We start from the raw sequence: 22,903 nt of genomic DNA, 5'->3' as shown, positions 1-22,903 counted from the left end.
GGTTTTGGGGACACGCTGTCTGGGGCTTTCGTTAAGATTATTTAAAACTGCATCGAATCTTCTTCCTCCCCTCCCCCCCCCCCCCTCCCCCTTTCGTATTTAAACGTTCCAAAACCAGCAGGCGACACTCCATGTTGGTTCGTACAAGTCAAGGGTAATCCCGTCGATTATTTTTCAGATCTCCTCTGCTTATTTTCGTCGATGGACCGAGGTCCAGGCTCCGCCTCAATTTGTTTATAACCACCGATCATGTGAAAGCCACGGAAATCTCCCGATTTACAAAAGTGTCAATCTCTGATGTTCGGGGATGGGCGCTTTTTTTCACCCTCTCTTTTTCTTTTTCTGACAAGCGAAACTCATAGAACGCGTCTTTGGTTTGGCGTCACCCGCGTTTCTTAATGCACGTCGTATATATTGTGATATCAACGACATGGTTGCCATGGTGATGGAATGTAACTGTGATAGCGAAACGAAGCTTTAGGTAATATACAGCTGACATTAATTTAATTGCTACATAAACATTCTAAATCATGTCATTGCAGTCCTTTATGAATATCGATCGCAACAGTCAAACAGGTGCCGAAATATCCACTAAGCACACAATCCTTTTTTTTTTGTTCTGAAATCCTTATTTGATTTCCTTCAAATGATAAGTATCAGTCATGAAGCAAGTGCAATGTCGACAGTGTAATTTCACTTCACTGCATTTTCTACAGCATGAATCCATAAAAACAGTTATTACAAGTGCTTTATCTACAGTAAAATTTCATAACACAAAGAATAGCAATGAAAACATAAAACCCTATACCTCATTTGGGATTTACAAAGAAAAGAGAAATAAAACCGCATTCATGACTAGCACGGTCAAACAATCCTAATTATTAGCATTATTCTCTGTAAACCTATTAAATTCAGTGACAATCACCCTTTCTTTAAGTAATTTCATCTGTTCCCAACAAGATACAATGACCAAGCGTTGCAAAAACAGTCTCTAACGACCTCTTGCCGTCACTGTGACACTGGTGATCAATTAAAGATGGCTGTTTAGTGACGTGCAAGATGAGTTGGAAACAGGTGAGGGAAAATAAGATTGAGAAAGTTCTTCATATCTCAAACAAGTTCATAATTATAATAAATGCTATACTTCTTCTTTTTGCGAGAGAAAGAAAATATTTTCAGACGGATGATTTCTGACGATAACGGTTAACTAGAAATGGTCTGCACAAAAGGATATTTGTAATCCCATTAGCAACTAACCAACTAACAAATTCAAGAAGGGGGAAAAGAAAAATAAGAGTGCATTGACTTTTGTATAAAGAAGATTGGCGGGAACCTGTTTTATCTTTTTATTTCTTTTTTTTTTCTTCTCAGTAAATGGATAACGTCATGCTTGATATTATGTTTTGGCGTTTGGTCCGTTGAACTTTTTTGCTCGGGGTCGACTCAAGGTCTTGCCCTCGATGTCCCCGCGTTGTCACGTCACCCGTGACGATTGAAGAGGTTTCACGTAACATCATGATTTGCTCGAGTTGCATTACACCACCGAGTGAGGGGGAAATGCCGAAATTACCTATGCGTCAAAGGTGCATTCTATCACTGTTTTCTGCTGTTCGTTTCATTTAGAAAGAGGTATAGAGGGATGTGATGAGATTGGTTTTGTGGAAGAGAGCTGTAAGAAATGTGAAAAGAGAGTTATTGCAACAAAATGCACGTATCATCTTCTCCTGTTTTTCTGATCATTGTGAATGTTGGTCTTCATTTCAACAAACCCAAAAAAAAGGATATTTCGTTTGATTTCATATCTTTGTTATTTTGATCTTAGATTGAAACTGGCTTTTACGTAATATAATGGAAGCACTCGAAAAGAATCGTGATTGAAAGTGGTTCTTACGTGATCTAATGTAATACTCCAAAAGGATCCCGTTACCTGACATAATATAGGCAACAACTTTGTACTGTATAGTACTTCCTCACATCTAAATCGTGCACTTATCAGAAAAAAAAAATCATAAGATTTTGATAGAAGGATTATACGCAATAAGATATTTATTTGAATTTTCATCATGAAAATGAAAGCATTTTGTCTTTAATTTCTTGCGGAACACCTACGAGAACTCTCCAAACCGCACCGGCGCTCTAATTCAAGGACTTCTTTTTAATTTGCACCAAACTTGACATCAAGCTGTGGTATATTCATATCAACCACGACAATGAACCTGCTACCTTTGCGGACAGGAGAAATGTCATTTCAGTTCCAGCGGTTTTCAGAGACAAATTTAGCAAACACAATTAAGTAATCAGAGCATGCGCAAATGCACTGTTTTGACCTCACACATGCTCTAACACACGTACACACACACACACACACACACACACACACACTGACTAGATATACATCTTGAGCATTGTTTTTACAGTGATTCTCATATACAGCCTGTGGGAAGAGCAGGAGTGATCGAGTTGTCCAGCTAACCTCTATTTGTACCCCTTTGGAACTCCTCCTTTTATCCAATCCCCCATTCCCTAAATTGATGCTTTGCAAATTTGAGGAATGACCAGACGCTGTGATGTAAATATATGGAAAATACTTGATTGCATATAGTATGTGTTGTGTGCCTCCTGTCTAGCGAATGCTTTTTTTGATCAGATTAGGCTTAACCATAATATTATGCCAATCTATTTTACTCATTTACACCAACAATTCAATTCAAAGTCAATCCAATTTAGTTATCATTTATTTCCATCCAACAAAAGAGTGAGACAAAATACAAAGAATACATTACACAAATCGTATTGTTTTGTCAATTTGCTAGAAATATAATTATAATGCTGTGTGGATGGTAAAGCATATAATAAAATACATCCACAATCAAGTGGAATAACCAAGACCAGCAATGCATATTTTACAAGGTTGACAGAAAAGTATGGAAAAGAGTGGTCCGCTGAACATAGGGCTTGTAAAACGTGGATCACTCAAGACTTAACTTTACGTAACTAATTAGATCATCCGAAATATTTTCATGTACAGCTAAGATATAATAGCTTTTCAATGTAAAGCAGGTAATAAGGACGCATCGTTACAATCAGTAACTATTTTTAAGTACAAGAAATGCAAATTCATTTTAAGCTAACAATTTTACAATCTGCAGGTTGAATTTTTAGACGGAGTGTCTACGCCTGTCATTCGAAATTCCCATGGACCGCATTTAGAAAGAATTCAGTGCTGATGGACTTATTGGTCTTGAGGATATGAATGAAGTTGTTTTAGCGACTTTAAATTTCATTCTAGAAAAGTACAACTTATAAACGGCTTTGCATTAAGTTAATATTGTTTGTTTGTTTGTTTTCTACAAGCAGTAGATACTTGCAAACGCAAAAATCTAGGACATAATAAAGGTTATGTGTAAAAAGAAAGAGTAAAATCTTACAAGCACAACAGTGAGAGTTCGATCGCAATAGAATGAAAAAACTTATGAAATTGTGAAGTTTCACTAATTTTCACAAAGCAGCTCTTGGAGAGTCAGTGTAAACAATTCTGCAAATGTAAATTGATGATGTCATCCCCTCACAATTTGCCGTACAGTATATACATAAAGTCTTTAAATTTCCAGTTTTTGATCAAGCGCAGTGATGCCCCAGTCTCAAATTCTGATATATCTACACGTAACTAATCATTACTTTGAAGCCAGTCTGCCAGAAAAAAAAAGTTTCACGCATGAATAGCAGAAAATATGAGTTAATATTTTTGTCAACAGTTCACTCATTTGCATATGCATAACATATCAACTGTACGGGAACTGTTTTGCAGAATTGAGCGAAACTTCACATCGTCATAACTTCCCTAATTCTTCTCCGATTTTATCACATTTTTACTGTTGTGGTTGTAAGAATTTACTCTTTCTTATCAGCCTAAACGTATAACTCGCCTGGAATTCCCCTTTAGAAGTATTGCAAATAGCTGTCAATGAAAGGACGAAGGTAGGTCATGAATATAATTGTTCCCTGATGTCATGACCTCACAAGAACTTTTCTTGTTTGATGTATGAAAAAGAAAAAGACATCGCACCCCGATATGAAATTATTGTTCTGGTGTATATATAAGCTACCAGAGAGGAATTTTTGGAGAATTGGTTGTGCAGTCTGTAGTTGATAAATCATGGAATAAAAGCGCAATATTCTTTATATTTTCGTGCACGTACAAACCAGTAGGAGAGTTGGGTAGCTAAGATGCATATTATATATTCGTGCATGGTCGATATTCTATGAGGTGAAAATATGTACGTCTCTTAATGTTCAATAACTTATGTTCTTATATTCGATTCTTATGTCCGACTTTTTATGTCTGTTTTTATGATATTTCTACTATTCTCTTCGTCTGATTTGCGCTTCAAAATGGAGGAGGGGGTATGAGAGAGGTGAAGCGAAATATAGATGTATAACAGGTGCTCTGCTTTAAATCTACCTGTTCGAAAAGAATTTACCTGTGCAAGGGATACACAAAGGGAGATGGGGGGTGGGGGGGGGGGGAGGAACCGGGCTCCATAACAGGGGAGGGTGGGGAGGGGGAGATCCTGGGAGAGAGTAGAGTAAGGTGTCCACAGCTACAGGTGAGCAGCAGGTAAGTGGGAGCTGGACTGACTCACCAAGAATGCTCCCCTTCCGCCCGTCTCTCCGGTTGGATCGCGTCCCAGGAAGCGCAGCCCTTCGCCACCTTCTCGGCTTTCGAGGCGGTCAAGGACCCGGTGTACCGGAACAACAGGGGGACAGTCATCTCATAGCTCTGTAGTAATCACCATCTGGCTATACACCCAGCAAGCAAGCTACCTCTGATCTCTCTGTTTCTTTTTGTTGTCTTCATCTTCATTGACATCTTCTCCCGTTTTCTCTTCTCCTTCTTCTTTTTTAGTTCTGCACGACTTCACAACTGGGTAAATCATTGAGAACAGTTTTTAGTCGTTTTGTTACGAGGACAGTGCTGTCATATCATCATGCATCATTTTGTATATGTCTTTTGTGACGGTCCCTGTAATGTGGAGCGTGGAATGCCATAAAAGAGAACATTTAACAATCTACTGTATTTTGAATCTAAATAATGTATTCCGTTTGTATGTAAAACTTTGTTTTTTACATAGAAAGTATTTTTGCCAAATTTCATTTTCGTTATTTCGTTTGTGCATTGTATTCTTGAAAAAAAAAAAACCACCCAAAATAATGAGATTGACAATTAACATTACATTCATGGGTTTTTTTTTTCTTGATTCATTCTGCTCTGCTTCTATACTTCTGCTTCAACATCATGGTCTTCTCTGCTTTCTGTGTCCTTTTCATCTTCCCATATTCTCATGTGAAGCTCTCTCCAACTGTAGAGCAGTTCCCCTCTATCAATGGAAAATTCCACTTGCTTTCAAGTCAGGATAGGACATAAAATGGAGGTCCCGTGTATGAGAGAGTAACAACTCATGCACGTAAAAGATCCCGCTCCATTCATTCATCGCTAAGAGCAGGGTGTTATACCCGGTGAAGTGGTTCCACCTCACATCCAGCTGGACCCCATGGAAGACCAGCTTAACGTAGGTGAATATGGGCTATCCAGCCATCTTCTCAGATGGAAATGAACAAACAAACAAACAAACAAAAAGATTAAAAGTGCATCCATATCATTTTAATCAGACATCCATGATGCAGGGGCATATTTCATCTGGTGTTTTGTCAGTAATTTTCACTGACAAATTTGCTCTCAGCAAATCTGAGGCAAGAATTTTAGTAGAAAGCTTAAAACACTAACTTGTCAGTGACTGTCAATTTTTTTTTGAATGAAACGCTGCCCCTTCACCTGAATAGCTTTTGCAGCGAAGTAAAATACACCTGCGCGTGAATGTCTACACTTAGGAATATGAGTGCCATTATTATCATCATTACTGATATTGTTCCTCTCCATCTCACAATTACATGTCATATCTCGTTTTTGTCTGTTTGCTTGTTGATAAGAACGTTAATAGATATGAAAAAAAGTTACAAAGACGCGTGGCGCATGCATCTTTGAAATGTATTGTCGTGTTTTCTTTTTCTACTTCAGTCTTGACGTTCTCATTAATATTATAACTTTGTTCCTCTTATATTTCCTTCCTTTTCATAACTTCCTTATTTTCATCCTCCTATCTATCATGCCGGGTTTTTTTTCCATTCTTTTACGTTCACTTTTTATTGATGGATTCCCCATATTCATTTTATTCTAGACCTACTACAACAAAATATTTTCCATCACCACTGATAACAAGTGACAATTTTTATTACTCTCCTTTTCAGTATAGACTTCGTAATCTCTTTTGGTTCTCTTTTATCTTATGTTTAGCATCAGTATCACATATTCATTTCGTTATTGTTAATGTTATTGTTCACTACTGCCGAATTTGCTTATCTTATTGTGAGTGGCTATCTTTCGTGGTCGTCACGTAATCTTCATCGTCATTATTAGTATTTCCCCACTTTTATCGCTTTACCAATCATTCTTATAAACATCAGATTGGAAAATTGCTCTGAGATTCCCTAAAGAAAATTATGAGAGATAAAGTTTTATGCAGTATGGAAATAATGACAGAGTTAGGTACCGAAATATGTTTTAAAAAATGTCGATTTCACATGGTTCTTGCATAGTTAGAAGTAAGCATACATTGGTATAAATTGAAATAGGGTGGGGGGGGGGAGAAGAGAGGGAAAGGGATTCAAAAAATAAAGGGAAGGGGCAGAGAGAGGGAGAGAGAGAAAGAGCAAATTATGAAAGGCTCGAACGGAAGATTATTCGGGGCAACTAATTTACACAGCAAATTGCTGCATGTGTGAAGTGCTGTAGATATGTCCGTAATGATTACTCGCGCGAAAGGCGGCCGTTCGCGACCATTGAGTTTGACAATCAGGGTAAATATGTAACCAGCAGCTAATAATGTATACGTCTCACGCGTTTTTCTCTGTGTGTGCGAGTGTGCGTTTCCGCGGATTATGGGTCTTAATAAAGTATATTGCATTTATCCGCTGAACATGGCTATTGAAAGTTGATGTGCGCCAACGATAGTTCGAGAGGTATATGATGTGAGACCAGCTCCTTGGTCATGAACTATTTTTACTTCTGTGGCTGGATATAAATACGTATGTGACCAGGGGCATAATAACACTATGGATGATAGCACTATGCACTATGAACATCGCGCACTATGAGCTGAAACTGCCTGCCTGTCTGTCTGTGTGTATGCAACCTAAGACTAGCGTATTCAAAGAGAACACAGAACTCTCTCTCAGTATATCAATTATGTAATCAAAAGATTAATCCCGATCTTCATTCTTTTTCTTTCTTATATACTGAACAAAGAATATGAAAAGGTGTAGAATGTGCAATACGTGTCAGATAAACTTGATCTTGAACGCACTGTAATAACTTATATGCACGACAAATGCGTAATTAGCCAAAGTACATTTTTGAAAGAGAAAGAAAAATTTCAAGAGAATTCATTGTCGAACAAAATACAGAATATCTCTACCACTATCTTGCCAAAAAGCGAAATTATAACTGCTGTATAATTTTAGGTCTTCTCATAAACAAGTAATACAGGAAGGAATAATGAAAAAATGTGCAAAAGCTGCTCTGTCAGACTGTAATCTAAACTGAGCGAAAGAGGGATAATGGTTGATAATGTCAAATCTATCAATATCTATATGATCAATGTCGTTATTATCGTAATTCCCAACATTATGATTACATTATAAAAATAAATGAATAAATCAATCAATATTCAGTAAAGAATAATAAATACATTATAAACGAAATGAAATGAAATTAATTCAAATGTCCTTTCTCTGATATTTAGCATAGGACTTAAATCTAGACGTTCGTTTATCATAACTCTTGTTTTTTATAATTGCTGCAGCTTTATTTTGCAACACTTCAAATTGGACTTCAAATTTCCATTATCAATAAGTTTCCGATGCGATTCCATTTCTTTTTTAATCCGTTATATTTTCAGGTTTGTTAGTCGTTTGAATAAAAGAGAGGATTAGAGAGAGAGAGAGAGAGAGAGAGAGAGAGAGAGAGAGAGGAAGAATAAAGTGTATTGTCTATTCAATTTCAATCTACGCCTCAGTCTCAACTTTCGCTGGGACCGGCGTAAACTTGATCGCAAAATAGTGTGTAGATCGGATTTTTCTCCCAACTATGGCAAAACAGGAAAGAAGAAAAAAGAAGGTACATGTATATATCAATCTGAGACAGAATGTCGGAGAATGGAATAATGGAGATTAACTAGAGCACTTTACACGTCACCAGCCCCACCACCACAACGTAAACTACACCGAATTTTTTGGATTTCTGGAAATTATTATAGATATATGGAACATCGCTATACATGCGTCGCGCTTGAGACTCAAGTGAAAATGGTGGAAGGGGAGAAAAAGACGAAAAGAGAAGAAGAAGAAGAAGAAAAAAAAAAGATTCGCAGGTTATGTGGAAACGTGTTGAAATTTTTGGGGCTAAATTGGGCCCGCTGATGGAGGAGTTTATTTGCGAAGAGGTGAAAGCATGGATAACAAGATGGTATTGGGAAGAAAACGGACGCCAGTGGGCGGGAGTGACAACCACGTCGGGCAAGGTGTGAAATGTAATGTATTCGACATGTTTACACCAAACAAAAACGTTATTATGCGTCGATCCACTTCACATCGGAAACTTAAATGCTATGTTCTCGTTATTATTGTAGCTTTAAGCTCTGTACTTTCATTTCAATTTCACTCATTTACAAGAAAATTTAAACTTCACTGTGACACTTTTTTAAAATATCCGCGTCAGTTGAAATCAAAGCGACGACCTTGTGCTTTTAGATTACTTCGGCAAATCTTTTATAGCGATGATAAATTCGATGTGTCAAGTTATGTCCAGTGAAATAATACTGATAAACACTTATGAGGTGTTGCTTTATTAATGTACTTTATTTATTAACTATCAATACATGAGTTTTGAATGCAATAGTTGTAAGAGAACTAGTAAAGGCATGTGATAATCATAATGATCATAAAAGTAATTATCATTTATCATTAATCATATTAGCCTGTAGCAATCTCCTCACTAATCTGTGGCAATTGGCTTACTGTAGATATTATGTTATTATCATTGTTGAAAAAAAGTGATTCTAGGGTAGTAAAGCAAAAGTGGGTGAGTCCTTTTTTTCTGCAAAGAAATATTGGCTTTTATCGCATCAACATTACATTCTATTTTTCATTGTCGAAATCCCCTAACAATCATTATCATGATTCATCATCATTGTTGCAATGTGTTTCAATTCTTGATTTACTATTAGTACTAGTCTTTTCGTCATTAACATGAAACGTGCGTATTCTAACTTCCTAATCAATGTCATGTTTATAATCATGTTATCATCATTTATATCACAATTTCGAGGATGATGTCATTAATGCGATTATCCTCGTCATTAATTCTGTTGGAAATGTTTTGCTATTATCATTTGATTAATTTGACCTACAATAATTTGATTATTAATGTTATGATTTTTATTATTATTATTATTATTATTATTATTATTATTATTATTATTATTATTATTATTATTATTATAATTATTATTATCATTATTGTTATTATCAATACCATGTATATTTGTTGCCACACAGAGAGAATGAGGATATAAAATGATATGATTTTCAGTTCTGAACGATGGCTCCCTAGATGACAAATCAAGTTGACTGCTGCTAACAGTCATGGCGTCTCTTGGTGATAGGAACCTACCCATCTTCTTCTCTCTTCTCTCTCTTTCTTCCTTTTTCATCTTTTCCTCTCTTTCTCTCTCTCCCTCTCTCTCTCTCTCTCTAACCGGATGTTATCATGTTCAGCATCTGGATACACGTGTTTTCGCTGAGACCGATGACGCTTTGTCCTGTAAAACATCACCCATTTAGCATCATTCCAGGGCACCTATGTGTTTTTGAATGTATGATGATGCATACACACACACGCACGCACGCACACACAAACACACACACAGACATAATTATAAATATTAGAGGTTTTAGTTATGAATTGGTAATCAAATACATGCACATATATAAACCGGGTGTCCCCAAAAAAGCGGAAAGGTGGATTTTCAGTACCTTGCGTTCTGAAAGTGATATATTTTTTGACATCATTAGAATGAGCATTTTCCGCAAAAGACAATGATACCAAAATCAATAAATTTGGCTCAGTACTTTTTATTCTACGTCAATTTCTGAAAATGCAGTCATTTTCAAATTTCGCCGGATTTTTGCGACTTATGAAATAATAATTTGAGTGCGACACGCGATCCATACGGTGAATATTGTGTTATTATCTCATAAGTCACAAAAAAAAAATTGAAAATGACTGCATTTACAGAAATTCGCGTAGAATTAAAAGTAATGAATCACATTTAATGATTTTGGTATCATGGTCTTCTGCGGAAGATGCTCTTTCTAATGATGTCAAAAAATATATCACTTTTAGAACGCAAGGTATACTGAAAATCCACCGTTCCGCTTTTTTGGGGGGACACCCGGTATAGTGTGCAAATGCGTGTATATACTTACCTAAAATTTGATTTTAAAGCGCACATATTTGATGGCTTTATTGACAGAGTACACACCGTTACTCGTCTATGTATATAATAAGGTGGTTCGAATGAATGCATTAAAGTGCACGATCAAAATGATTACCATTATTCTATTTACGAAAATAGCCCTGCATAATATATGTTTGTCACGGGTTTTTTTTTTTTAGCTGTTAGTCTCAAATCTACTCGTCCGTTGTTTTTTTTTATAAGTGTGTGTGTGTGTATGTGTGTGTGTGTGTATGTGTGTGTGTCTGTGTGTGTGTGTATGTGAGAGCATGCGCGCGCGCGCATGTTAGCGTGATTTTCATACGTTTTCAACAAAACCAATCTTTTATTAAAAAATGAAGTAAAAGGTAATCTTAGCCCCTTCACTCTCTTTCCGATCACACACCACACACACACACACACACACACACACACACACACACACACACACACACACACACCATATATTTTATCCTTGCAAAAAAAAATAGAGAACAAAATCAAGTTCATTTCCCCTTTTTTAAAACACGATATAACGAAAAACGATTCGGCAGTCATTAGATCTAACTGCACACTGATACAACATCTCCGATTACCTGAACATTATCTTGTGCAGGTATATACATTCAGAATGTATATCTATATATTCATATTTATTCATTTTCATAGACAAACTTCAGCACACACGCATGTATTATGGCTATTATGATAAAAGCTGAAATATTCTTCATCATATGAGTGAAGTTAAAAGTTCAGAAGCTCTGAAGGTTGACTAGTCCCGCCATCGCATGGATGCTGCCTGATCGCCCAGATTAGCTCATCCGACCGCACTCAAATTTGATTTGGGAGGTGAGAAACTTTGCGATGATGATGATCACGGTTGGAAAAGAAACCACACGATGTGTAAGATTGTGGGGGATTTCATTCTTCATATACTGTGATTTTTTTCCCCTCTTCTTCTAGAGCAAAAAAAATAAAAATAAAAATCCACATTTGGTCACGGGCAAATGAAGTCATGCCCACGGCCACCCAAGCACTGTACGCTCTCAGCAGCTGCGCAGCCCATCACGGGAAACAGCTTTGCCTCATGGCGCTCTCGTGTCTTGGAGCAGAAAGAGGGGAAACGAATGAAGAACACTTTGCGTTTTCCTAAATCCTCGCAAAATCTGATTTATGTCTATTCTGTGCCTTGCACTCCGTGGCGAGAAGACGTGACGGCGGCTGGAGGGGAAAACCTGACTGAACTAATGTCCCAAATGTCTGCCCGAGCACACTTCCCTCATTGCGAGTGACGTAGTCGAAGGGTCTTTTTGTTTTGCCATGATTTTTAAAGCCGTTCCCAGCAGCTATTTAGAAGCCAGCCCCACACAGGCAGTTCGTGACTGGTTACATTTGGGGGTCGATTACGCAGCGTTTTGTGGGTCCACTCAATACTGGCGCCGCGGCGAAGCTGAGCGTGGCGGACATATACCTAAGATAGGTCCGTTGAATTACAGCAATTGCTAATTGCGAGACGTTGATAGGCTCGAGAGATAGATAGAAAGATAGATAGACAGAAGGGCAGACTCATAGATCTAAAGGTGGCTAGATAGGCGTGATATGGATAGATGGATGGATGGATAGAGAGAAAGTATATTGTGTGATAGATACAGAGAGAGACGGGGAGAGAACGTATCCTTGTGTATAATGTTTGTGTATAGATATCATAAAGGGTGGCCTACTTTCAAGAGAGAGTTATGCGTTTTCAGAATCATTATTATTGAAACAAATCGAATATGAAATATCTTTTAAATGCAAAAACTACCAGTAAGCCATGCCAAGTGTGTGTGTGTGTGTGTGTGTGTGTGTGTGTGTGTGTGTGTGTGTGTGTGTGTGTGTGTGTGTGAACTTTGTATTCACTAGCGTTGTAATTAAGTAAAGTGGACTAGACGCAGATAAATTTGATAATGTGGTTATGCGAAATGTCCACACTCAACAGTCAATAATTATAAACTATATACGTGATATAGTAGAAAAACTGTTTTAATTTCACGTCCATATTTGGGGTGGAAATGTGGCTGCCATGAAATGCTGTTTTGGATTCAACAGACTATCAACCAAAATTTTGATGGTCAATGTGAACAAAATTCACCGTCCTCTGACGATAATAACGCTTTAAAAGCTCCGATCCCTTAAATTCATTAATTATTACCTCATGTTCATTTCTCCTTTTGGCGCTACCTCTGATAGCTAGTTTAAAGGGATAGTACAGTTTTGGCGGAGATGAGAATAGGGTTTTTAACTTTTTGCGAGATACAAAGAAAACACTTATGATATAGTTCAGAATATACCATTTTAAGAGGAATTCAAAGTTTATTTGACGAAAATCGCGTTTGGAATGACTGAAACATCAAAAAACAAAGTAAAACAAAGCGATCGTGATAAAGTGTGGGTCCCACACTTTATTAGAATCGCTCTTTTTTGATATCTCAGCCATTTCAAAATCAATTTTCATCAAATAAACGTTGAATTCCTCATAGAATTACATGCTCTTTCACATTTTACAAGAGGTTTCTCATTATCTCACCAAAAGATGTTAGAAACCTGAAATTAGGTCTCAACCGTAACTGTACAATCCCTTTAACCACACCCAACCCTGAAGTGACGCCGGTTCCAATAATTTTCATCATGTGCCATTTCGAAAGAAGGTAAACATTCCCATTCCCAAACAAAATGAATTATAATACAGATTTATCTTTGGAGGGGAAACGGCCCCAATGTAAATGCACGTATTGGATGCTGTTTGGGATAAATCAAAATAGGTATTATTTATTCCATGATAGGCTTGAGTCATACGAGTGACCTCCTTGTCAATTCATGTGAGTGTTCCGTCAAGAAAAACACAGTCTTAATCCTAATTTCATTCAACGTGTCTGTTGATAGAAAATGTTATTGATGTCTGTCATAGCATGTCATCGTTACTCTATGAATTAGGAAAATGTACTTTTCATTTATCTTTCAAATCGCTACTGATAGTTTGGATTTCTTGCTCTTTTTTTTCTCTCTCTATTCTCTCTCATGTGAGGTTAAATAAAGATATAAATGTGAATGTAAATATGGATATGAATATGAATGTTGAAATAGATATAAGTACATAACTTAGATATAGATATAAACATAAACATAAATATAAATATGAATATGGATAGAAATCATTATAAAAAACATAAGAATAGAAGTAAATATAGATATGAATATATAATATGCATATCAGACACACACGCACACACACACACACAATAAACCTCGCACAATATACAATGCATTACTAAATGCATTACGGAAGGCAAGCTCTTCTGTAAAAGATATTTAGTACAAACTAACACGCAAATAAAATAAAAACGACCATCCATGACTGAACTGTTATCAGAACGAAAGATAATAAATATTGTTACACCATTTGCAAAATATCTGTCTGTCCGTCATCACTTGTGTACTGCGCCCTCTGTCTTCAAATTAACGCCAGGATCGAGGAGCTCCCATTTTTAGATTGATAGGTATACAACCATGAACCATAACACAACGGAATAAATTCCCTCCCATCAGTCATTAATCCGTATCGGAAATACTCTACTTCATACGGGTGGTTTGGGGTTAGTGACGAAGAAATTGGCTTTTGTATAATGAAAGTTTGTTATAACTGGCTAGTAGACTGAGAGCAAATTCCTTCAAGTGCATTAAAAAGGGAATTTGATATCATTATTTTCATCTTTTTAACGCAATGAAAGAGCACTTGACTTACCTCTTTCAGAAGACAGGGGAATAACATTGCGTAACATAATTATACACGTAACAGTAACAAGTTGAAGGAAAAATATATTTCTTTTTGATTAAAAGAAAAATCTCTACATTGTTTCCCTACTGTGACAACGCATATTTTTGTGGCCTTCTATCTAGTGATGACGGCACGTGGATTTAATCAACTTAAAAATTCATAGGTTTTGAATGAATCGTCCGATTTTTCTTCAAAGTTCGCGAATGTTCACTACTAATAATTTTGCATTCACTGAATCCACTTATTCATTTTGGGTGAATTCCCATTAGATGAATAAACCCCAAACTAAACAAAAGTTAGAATGCGTCTAATGGTATTCAGAGGGAATATTGAAGCTTTCTTCTTCTTCTTCTTCTTTTTTTGTCCTTAAGCTTTTAGTAGGGTAAAGATCCAATTAAAAGCATATTCATTTAAAAATAGCGTTGAAGTAAACCACGATTGTATACCTTCTCATTTACCGCACATAAAGTTCACTCTTTTGTCTATCATTTGATTTTCAAAGGTAGTAAATAAAATGAAAACATGTCTTTCCCTGCGAATTAACGATAAAAAAAGTTGATGGCAGTGATGATACTATGTAGTCGACAGATGTCTTCATTCATAAAGCCACATGTCGTCGTTAACAAATGGGGCAAAATTGAACAACGAAAAGTTTACGTTTAAAAAAATTTCATGGATTCAAAAAATGTGACGTTTCATAATGTCACAAAACAATAGTATCGACAGGTGTATGCAATTTCAACAAGATTATTACCTAATGGCATCACAACTCTTTTATTTATGATCTTATAGACACGTTTTTTTGTTTATTAAAAAAAGCACCCCAGTTATATAAATCTGTAATAATCTAATATGAGACATTTACGTCATTAAAGGGATAATAATTATAGTATATTTAGTTGAGATGAAGATTCAGCTTTAAACCTTTTTATGCGAGATACGCAGAAACCAATTATTGAAATGTTAAAGAGCATACAATTCTAAGAAGAATTCAAAATTTATTTGATAAAAATCAGTTTTAAAATTGCTGAGATAACCACAAAACAAAGTAGAACAAAGTGATCCTAATAAATGGTGGGTCCCACCTTTTATTGGGATCGCTATGTTTTGGATATCTCAGCCATTTTAAAACCAATTTCCATCAAATAAACTTTGGATCTAAGGAAGATTTCTTTTGTTAAGTCTTGTTAGACGATGACATCATCACTCCCTTCAATTTGCATATTATGGACTCTGACAAATATCACCGGTTCGTACGTGAAAGCAGGTGAAAAACTTCAAAAATTCATTAACCTTATTATGTCATGACCGATTTGAAAATATAGACAATTCTGGTTTAATAAGGAATGGATTTTCACTTAAAACACACACCTACACCCACACACCAACACACACACACACGTATTCATAACCTTGATCATTCAAGTTTCAACTTTATGTCGGATCCAGGAGAGGCGCGCTAGCAAATATGGTCACGAATCGCGCGACCTTGGAGCGCCGGTGCCCATGAACGCGCCGCGCCATAATGATGAAGAAGCTATAAACTCCAGGGCGTGGTCGCACTTGTCACCCCGCATAGCACTGGAGGCAGCATGATGAGATGCTCTCCAAGGTCGGTGGGGGGTAATGATGATGGGCATTCAGTGGAGACATAACCGAAGTTGACGGATCGTAGCGGCGTGGTCCCCGGGTGTCCTCCACGTCCAATCAGTGGTCAATGCCAATGCACTTCCTCTGATTGGCAGGCAATTACAAAGCTGCACTTTTGCCACTATATCTTCAACATCATTCTTGTTCATCATTGAATTCTAAAAGGTATTTTTGGTAATGAAAGATCTAACCTGTCTCTAACTTATATCAATCGATGTTACAATATCATATTTAGTTTGTTAAATTTTTCGACATAGGTCGTAGATTCAGACCTGTATCCCAAGTGACATAGAGAATGATACCCGAATTTCTTAATAAAGTTATTTTCTAACAGTTTGGTCAAGTACGGTGTAAATGGCAGTATGTAGACAATGCGTACTGACGTTTTGTGACCTATTTGTTCGAACCGTAATATAATGAATCGATTTATATTAATATTAATGATGCAACTGTTGAAATATAATTATGTGCATACATATGTATACGTATACATGCGTATTGTACTTATATAAAAAAAAATAAATATATTTAGCACTTTGCGTAATGTTTACTTCACTATGATCACTTGAAGAGTTTGTTCGCAAAAACCGATAAGTCCATATTTGCCAAATGGAGATATTTGCGATTAAAGGTCAGGAAAACTAAAGAGAATAATAAGAAAATATTTGCTTCTTTTGACCATCTTTCATGACAATGTATTATTACTATAAGGTTTCAAAATTATTGTACACTCTTTTCATTTCACTTATAGTGTTGCTTATGCCTTATTCTCTGTTGCCAAACAAAGTAATATGTCTATTCTTTTTTTGTCGAAAATGAAATAAATTTGAATTGAATTGAATTGAATAATTGCTTGACTCTTGTGATATTGATTACACGAAAATATCCATAATTTGGTTGAAGAGTAATAATCACCGTCACAAATTCTTGATACAATTCCTGAGGCAACGGAGAAAATGTAAATGATACGATGTATGAAATGACGTAATACATTGTGAATTATATGAGTTAATCTTAATCAACAATGACTACAACAGCAATATGTCTGTCTCTGTGTCTTCACATGTGTTCTGTGCCTACTTATGTCGTTTTCTAAGATGATTTATCACATTGGTACAATTCGTGAAGAACTTAGTCTAAACGTGTGTTTTAATGGATTAAAACTCATATGGAAAACAAAAAGGTCATGAGACCGCGTTTTAATTCCATCATCTCGTCTTTTCAAAAATTTAGCTCAGAGATTGACATGAACGGTTGCACATCAATCAGGCATGATCGAATATGGCAATCCAAATCTGTGACAGGTTGAGGAGAAGTGAGGAAGAGGGGGGGGGGGGGGAGGGAGAGAAGCGAGAACTAGAGAGGAAAACTGGACTCACGCACGTTCTCAATCGAGGTCTAAAAAACGCATTCACAAAATGAACAAGGTTGTTGATAATTCCCTTCCGTCAATCTTGCGTTCTGATTGAAAATCCAGATATTTGTACTTTTTGTGTCCCGACCGGCGTGCACCTTTGCTTGCCACCAAGTGAGATCGACACCACCAGACGTAAAACTCTTGTCAATCTCACCCCTCTCCAGACCTGTCCCCTCTTTGTTCGTGTAATGCACAACCTTTGTTTCCACTCCAAGATTCTCCGTGCGTAACACCTCCCTGGTAAATGTGAAGAGGTGTACAGCTCCAGATCTATAAGTTAATGTAACTCGCGTACATTGGTAATTGATAATTGATGATATAAAATAGTATGGGGTTAGCATCTTATTCTCTATGTCCTTATTCATAACTCTGATGTAACATGCATACGCACATTTATGTATCTTCGTACCTTTTAGCATAATTTATGTCATTAGAAGAAGATTATTATAGTGAATGTAATGAAAGTGAATTGAATGTATACATAATTATGTACACGTAAATTGCAAGTTTATTCGAGTGTGTTAATGTTTGTGTGTGTGTGTGTGTGTGTGTGTTTACAACGGAAATAGGTAATTTGTGATAACTTTAGCAAAGAAGAACCCCAAATTAACTGATTATAGATATATGAAAATGTTTATAGGGCCTACATTCGTATTTCTTATTTTCACATATCTTTAATCAAGTATAATTAATTATGATTATGTTAATGAGAATAGTGGTGTTAGAAATTGTACTTTTAATATTTAATTTTGTTTTGTAGCTTGGGTCATCAATTTTACTGTGTATCTTTACTATTTTGTACATATTTCAAAATGTATTCATGCTGATACATGTAAAATGTCCGTAATTTGCAGACCACGGGCTGCCATGGATGTTTTTCAATAAAATTCTTTTACAATTTCAATTTCAATTTCAATTTCAGTTCCTTTAATTTCGCGAGATATTACTATCATTTCTTGTACATCTCAGTGGCAATTGGCTAGAATTGGCTAGAATTAGGCAACGTCCGTTCCAAAGAAGACAGGAGATATACCGCCAGACCATGCCAGGTGCGGACACCTGCCTAAAAATGTATCTATCATTATATCAGAGACCATCAGTTTCCATTCTGCCCATGTGAATAATTCATTATGTCACGATATCGTCAGTAGTCAGTTTGTATCTAAAGATTAGACGATTAAAGGTAAATTGACAAACGCTCGATCAGTCAGTTAAATGGCTTATTAAGAACCTTAAAGGGATTGTATAGTTTTTGTTGAGACCTAATATCAGGATTCTAACATTGGTGAGATATAAAAAAAGCCTTTACGAAATATGAAAGAGAATGTAAGTCCATCAGGAATTCAACGTTTATTTGATAAAAAGTGGTTTTGAAATGGCTGAGATATCTAAAACAGAGCAATTCTAATAAGTATTTTGTTGATTTGTTAATTTGTATTGATTTTGAAATGCAGAAATAAAAACTGAACTGAAGTGAACTGAACTGAACTGAAGTGTGGGACCCACACTTTAGTATGATCACTTTGTTTTACTTTGTTTTTGGATGTTTCAGTCATTCCAAACCCGATTTTCATCAAATGAACTTTAAATCCCTTTTAAAATGGTAGGCTCTGTACTATTTCATAAGTGTTTTCTTGGTATCTCGCAAAAAGTTAAAAGCCCAATTCTCATCTCCATCAATACTGTACCATCCCTTTAAAAACAGCTACAAACAAAAATGGCCTTACTGTAAACCTAACCCAAGTGTAAAAACGTACTTTGCTGTTCCAAACCTGCACATGGATAATAGTAAGGTGCTGTCTCCATGGAAATGTACACTTATTTCCCCCTAAAGATAAAAAGAATCTAATAAACACTCAAAATATATAGTCAACAAACAGATGTATGATTAGAGTGGGTATTCGAAACTGTCGAAAGATTTTTGTTCCCTTTTCCATCACGGTATATTCCATCATTCTGTACAAGACAGTGTTGATAAGAATATATTCCCAATCACTGTTGCAGATTTTTTTTTAAGCTTTTTTATTCTTAGATTTCGGTCTCGAAGATTAATGGCTCCTACATTTCTTTATGTTTGCTTTTCCCTGGATCCTGTTCAGGTAAAGAAAGATATGAATTGATATTCAAAGAAATGTTATGATTTAAGATCACCCAAGACCAAGGTGAGAACATGCTTTATGGTGAGAAAAGTAGCGGATATGTGGCATAAGTGGAATTGGCGTCGCCATAAATTTCCATAAAACGTAAGAATGCCGCCCCAGGATTATATATATGATTGGGGTTAGTGAACCCCATAAACTTGACCGTGAAGCTATCGGAGCGATGCGCCGGAGCTAAGCGGAGCGGGAGGGGGTGGTGACAGGCGAAGGCATGTGTCAGGGACTTCACGAGAATGATTGCACCCCGATATCCCAGCGTGATATATCATGTGTGGGACTAAGGGAATTTGTGGACATATGGTCAACTTATACGAGCGATATAATTTCCCTTTGAGTGCTTGAGGGAGGCCGCTGATTGCTTTATTGATAAAAAAAAATCTGGGTAATTATTTTCCCAAAATGAAATTTATTTGATGTATGAAAAAGGATTTGTCAAGGGTAGCGCTTTAACAATATTACTGATTTGTCCGCGCCATATTTCTGTACAAATTGCTCTAAATATCTTTTTGCAGATAGTTTTATTAGATGTTATGCTGATGAAATTATCGCTGTTTCATCGTCGATTTCCTAAACTTTTATATCGAAGACGTTGCTTAGTTGACAGATAAGTACCCTATTTTGCATTTTCCTTTGACTTTTTAATGTCTGTCTTGATTCCAATCAAATTCAACTTCTCTTTCAATTTCATTATTGAAATAGAATTATAATGGTTCAGATTCGAAGATTTATGATTACCGAAAAATGGTTTTAGATACCAATAATGTGTTTAGAAAATTCAAATCTATTTTTAAAAGTACTATCACAATGTTAGGTACAATATTCAATTAGGAATGATTGTATAAAATAGATACAAGGATTTATGATTGCCTATATATAATGGTTTTAGAAATCAATGATTTGTCTAACATAGAAATCATATTCAAATCTATCTTACAAGTACTTCTACAAATGTCACATGCAGTAGTTGATATGTTTATAGGCACGACATAGTCATCCTTTAGTAGCTGAGCAGAGCAAGAAAATCTCTACATCTTTGAACTTTGACGTCACGCAATAAGTAGGGGTTATTAGCTGGAGGTTTGAACGAAATATGATAAAGGCAATTTAAATTTTCCACACGTTGCCTTTAAAGTGCAATTCCACGCATTGTTCAAGTAGATATGAATTATATATCGTCGACTGAAAGGGATAGTATAGTTTTGTTTGAGATTGGGATTCAAGTTTTAATTTTTTCTGAAATAATTAGAAATCACTTATATGAAATATTATAGAGCCATGCAATTCTAAGAGGAATTTAAAGTTAATTTGATGAAGATTGGTCTTGAAATGCCTGAGGTATCCAAAAACAAAGAGGTCCTAATGAAAGGGGGTGCCGCCTTTTATTCGGACCACTTTGTTTTAGGATATCAGCCATTTCAAACCCAATTTCTTTCAAATAAGCTTTTAATTCCTCGTAGAATTGTAATGTTCTTTGATATTTCATAAAAATCATAAGTGGTTTCTAATTATTTAAAAGAATAAAACTTACCATTCCTTTAAATCAGATGAACATAATGATAGAACTTCATCAAAATCGCACACATATACTGTGGAATTTCAATGGGTTTTATGATTTCACGGAATACATGCAAATTGAAAGAGGTGGTGATTTCCTTTCCAACTTGTTTGACATTAAAATATTGACAAAAATCAAGATTTTGCACCTGCAATTTCTTTCGCTCTGATAGGCACCGTTGCTAGGTTGCTACAAAAATTTGATTAAAAGATTCATCTCATTCGTCATAATTTCTTGTCAAAGAAGGAAATTCATTAGCCGTTTGCGCATAGTGGGAGGCTCGAATAAGGTGATAACGCTTAAGAATTTTGAGGTGATGATATCATAGCTTCTGTCAGTTCTGAGTATGTGGTTGCAATTGACAACGTTTATTTGTGAAAGCATTAGAGTAGTCAAAGTTCCATAATATTTCCCTTGGGTTTATAGGTCCAATTTTGAGGACGTTTCTATCATTCTGTTTGACTGAATTTGTGCTGTACGTTGATTAAAGCGAATCTTTACATAAAGCAGAATAAGGAAAGGCTTCCTTTTATACACTGCAAAATAAGAAGTGAATGTGTGTGTGTAAGTGTGTGTGTGTGTGTGTGTTTGTCAGTGTTTTAAGACCAATTATTTTGAAAAGAATTAGTCACTTGAATGGGTTATGAGAGTCATCTGCATTCAAACTCTCCTGCTTTTACTGATATCATTTTAGAGCAAGGTTGCATTCGCGTGCAAATAGAATATAAAAATTTCATTTTCAATATAAATAAGAGGAGTTTTTTCTCTCTCTCTTTCATAATGGGATTGTCTTCATTATAACCAAATTCCAAATATCATTCTGGCTTGATAAACAAAAAGAGAGTGATATAATGAAATAGCACTGTTTCTTAATGTCATACGTGCTTGCGATGATTGTTCAAATAAAAGTCCTCATTTGGTTTTTGGTTTTCTTTATACATCCATGTTTACAGGAAGACTTACGACGTATTACATTGATTGATCCACTTGACTGATTGTGCACTGAATATGAATTAACAAGTCATATTCGGTTTGCTAGGGTTAGTAAAAATACGTAAAAATGCAACAACTTGCAAAGGAACGAAAGCATTCATGCAGTTTCTGTCTATATACCTCGTTCACTCGTTAACGCATTAATGTATAATCAAATCCAAATGAACGATTAAACCAGTTTGTAAATGAATGTGTAAATTGCTGAATAGATAGATAGATTGACTGATCGATAGGTAAATTATAATAGTTAGATAGGCAGATAGTAGAGCATTAGAATAAGCACAGCGTTTTGGTTCCTCTCTGAGATTACTCTGGGACCTTAGTGTACATGATAATTCGATGTATTTCCTGTTCGAACTGAAAATGGTTAAAATGAAAGTACACGTTCGAGTTTGTAGACAGCATCCGATCAAGAGTCAAAAATTGGTTTATGTATTTGCATTACCATATTGTTCAAGGGATTATAAAGAAATGCAATACACAAAATCGCCAATGATAATCTTATCTATGATTATGGCCGGTTTCTTGCCAAGCTGTGTCTTATCTTCATCATGATTGTCATGTTTACTATTCGCACTTATTCGGCGGCAAGAACAATGATGGTGGCGGATAATATCACACGGAAAGAAAAAAACCCCACTACAGATACTCCAAGGAAATTGTCATCATATATAGCTGGCGGGATACTCCAACTTTCACAACAAT

The sequence above is a fragment of the Diadema antillarum genome, unplaced genomic scaffold (assembly GCF_040938485.1).
Source record: "Diadema antillarum isolate AM-2024a unplaced genomic scaffold, OU_Dant_1.0 seq00001737_RagTag, whole genome shotgun sequence".
In the NCBI taxonomy this organism is placed as follows: domain Eukaryota; kingdom Metazoa; phylum Echinodermata; class Echinoidea; order Diadematoida; family Diadematidae; genus Diadema; species Diadema antillarum.
This window is presented reverse-complemented; position numbering follows the sequence as displayed.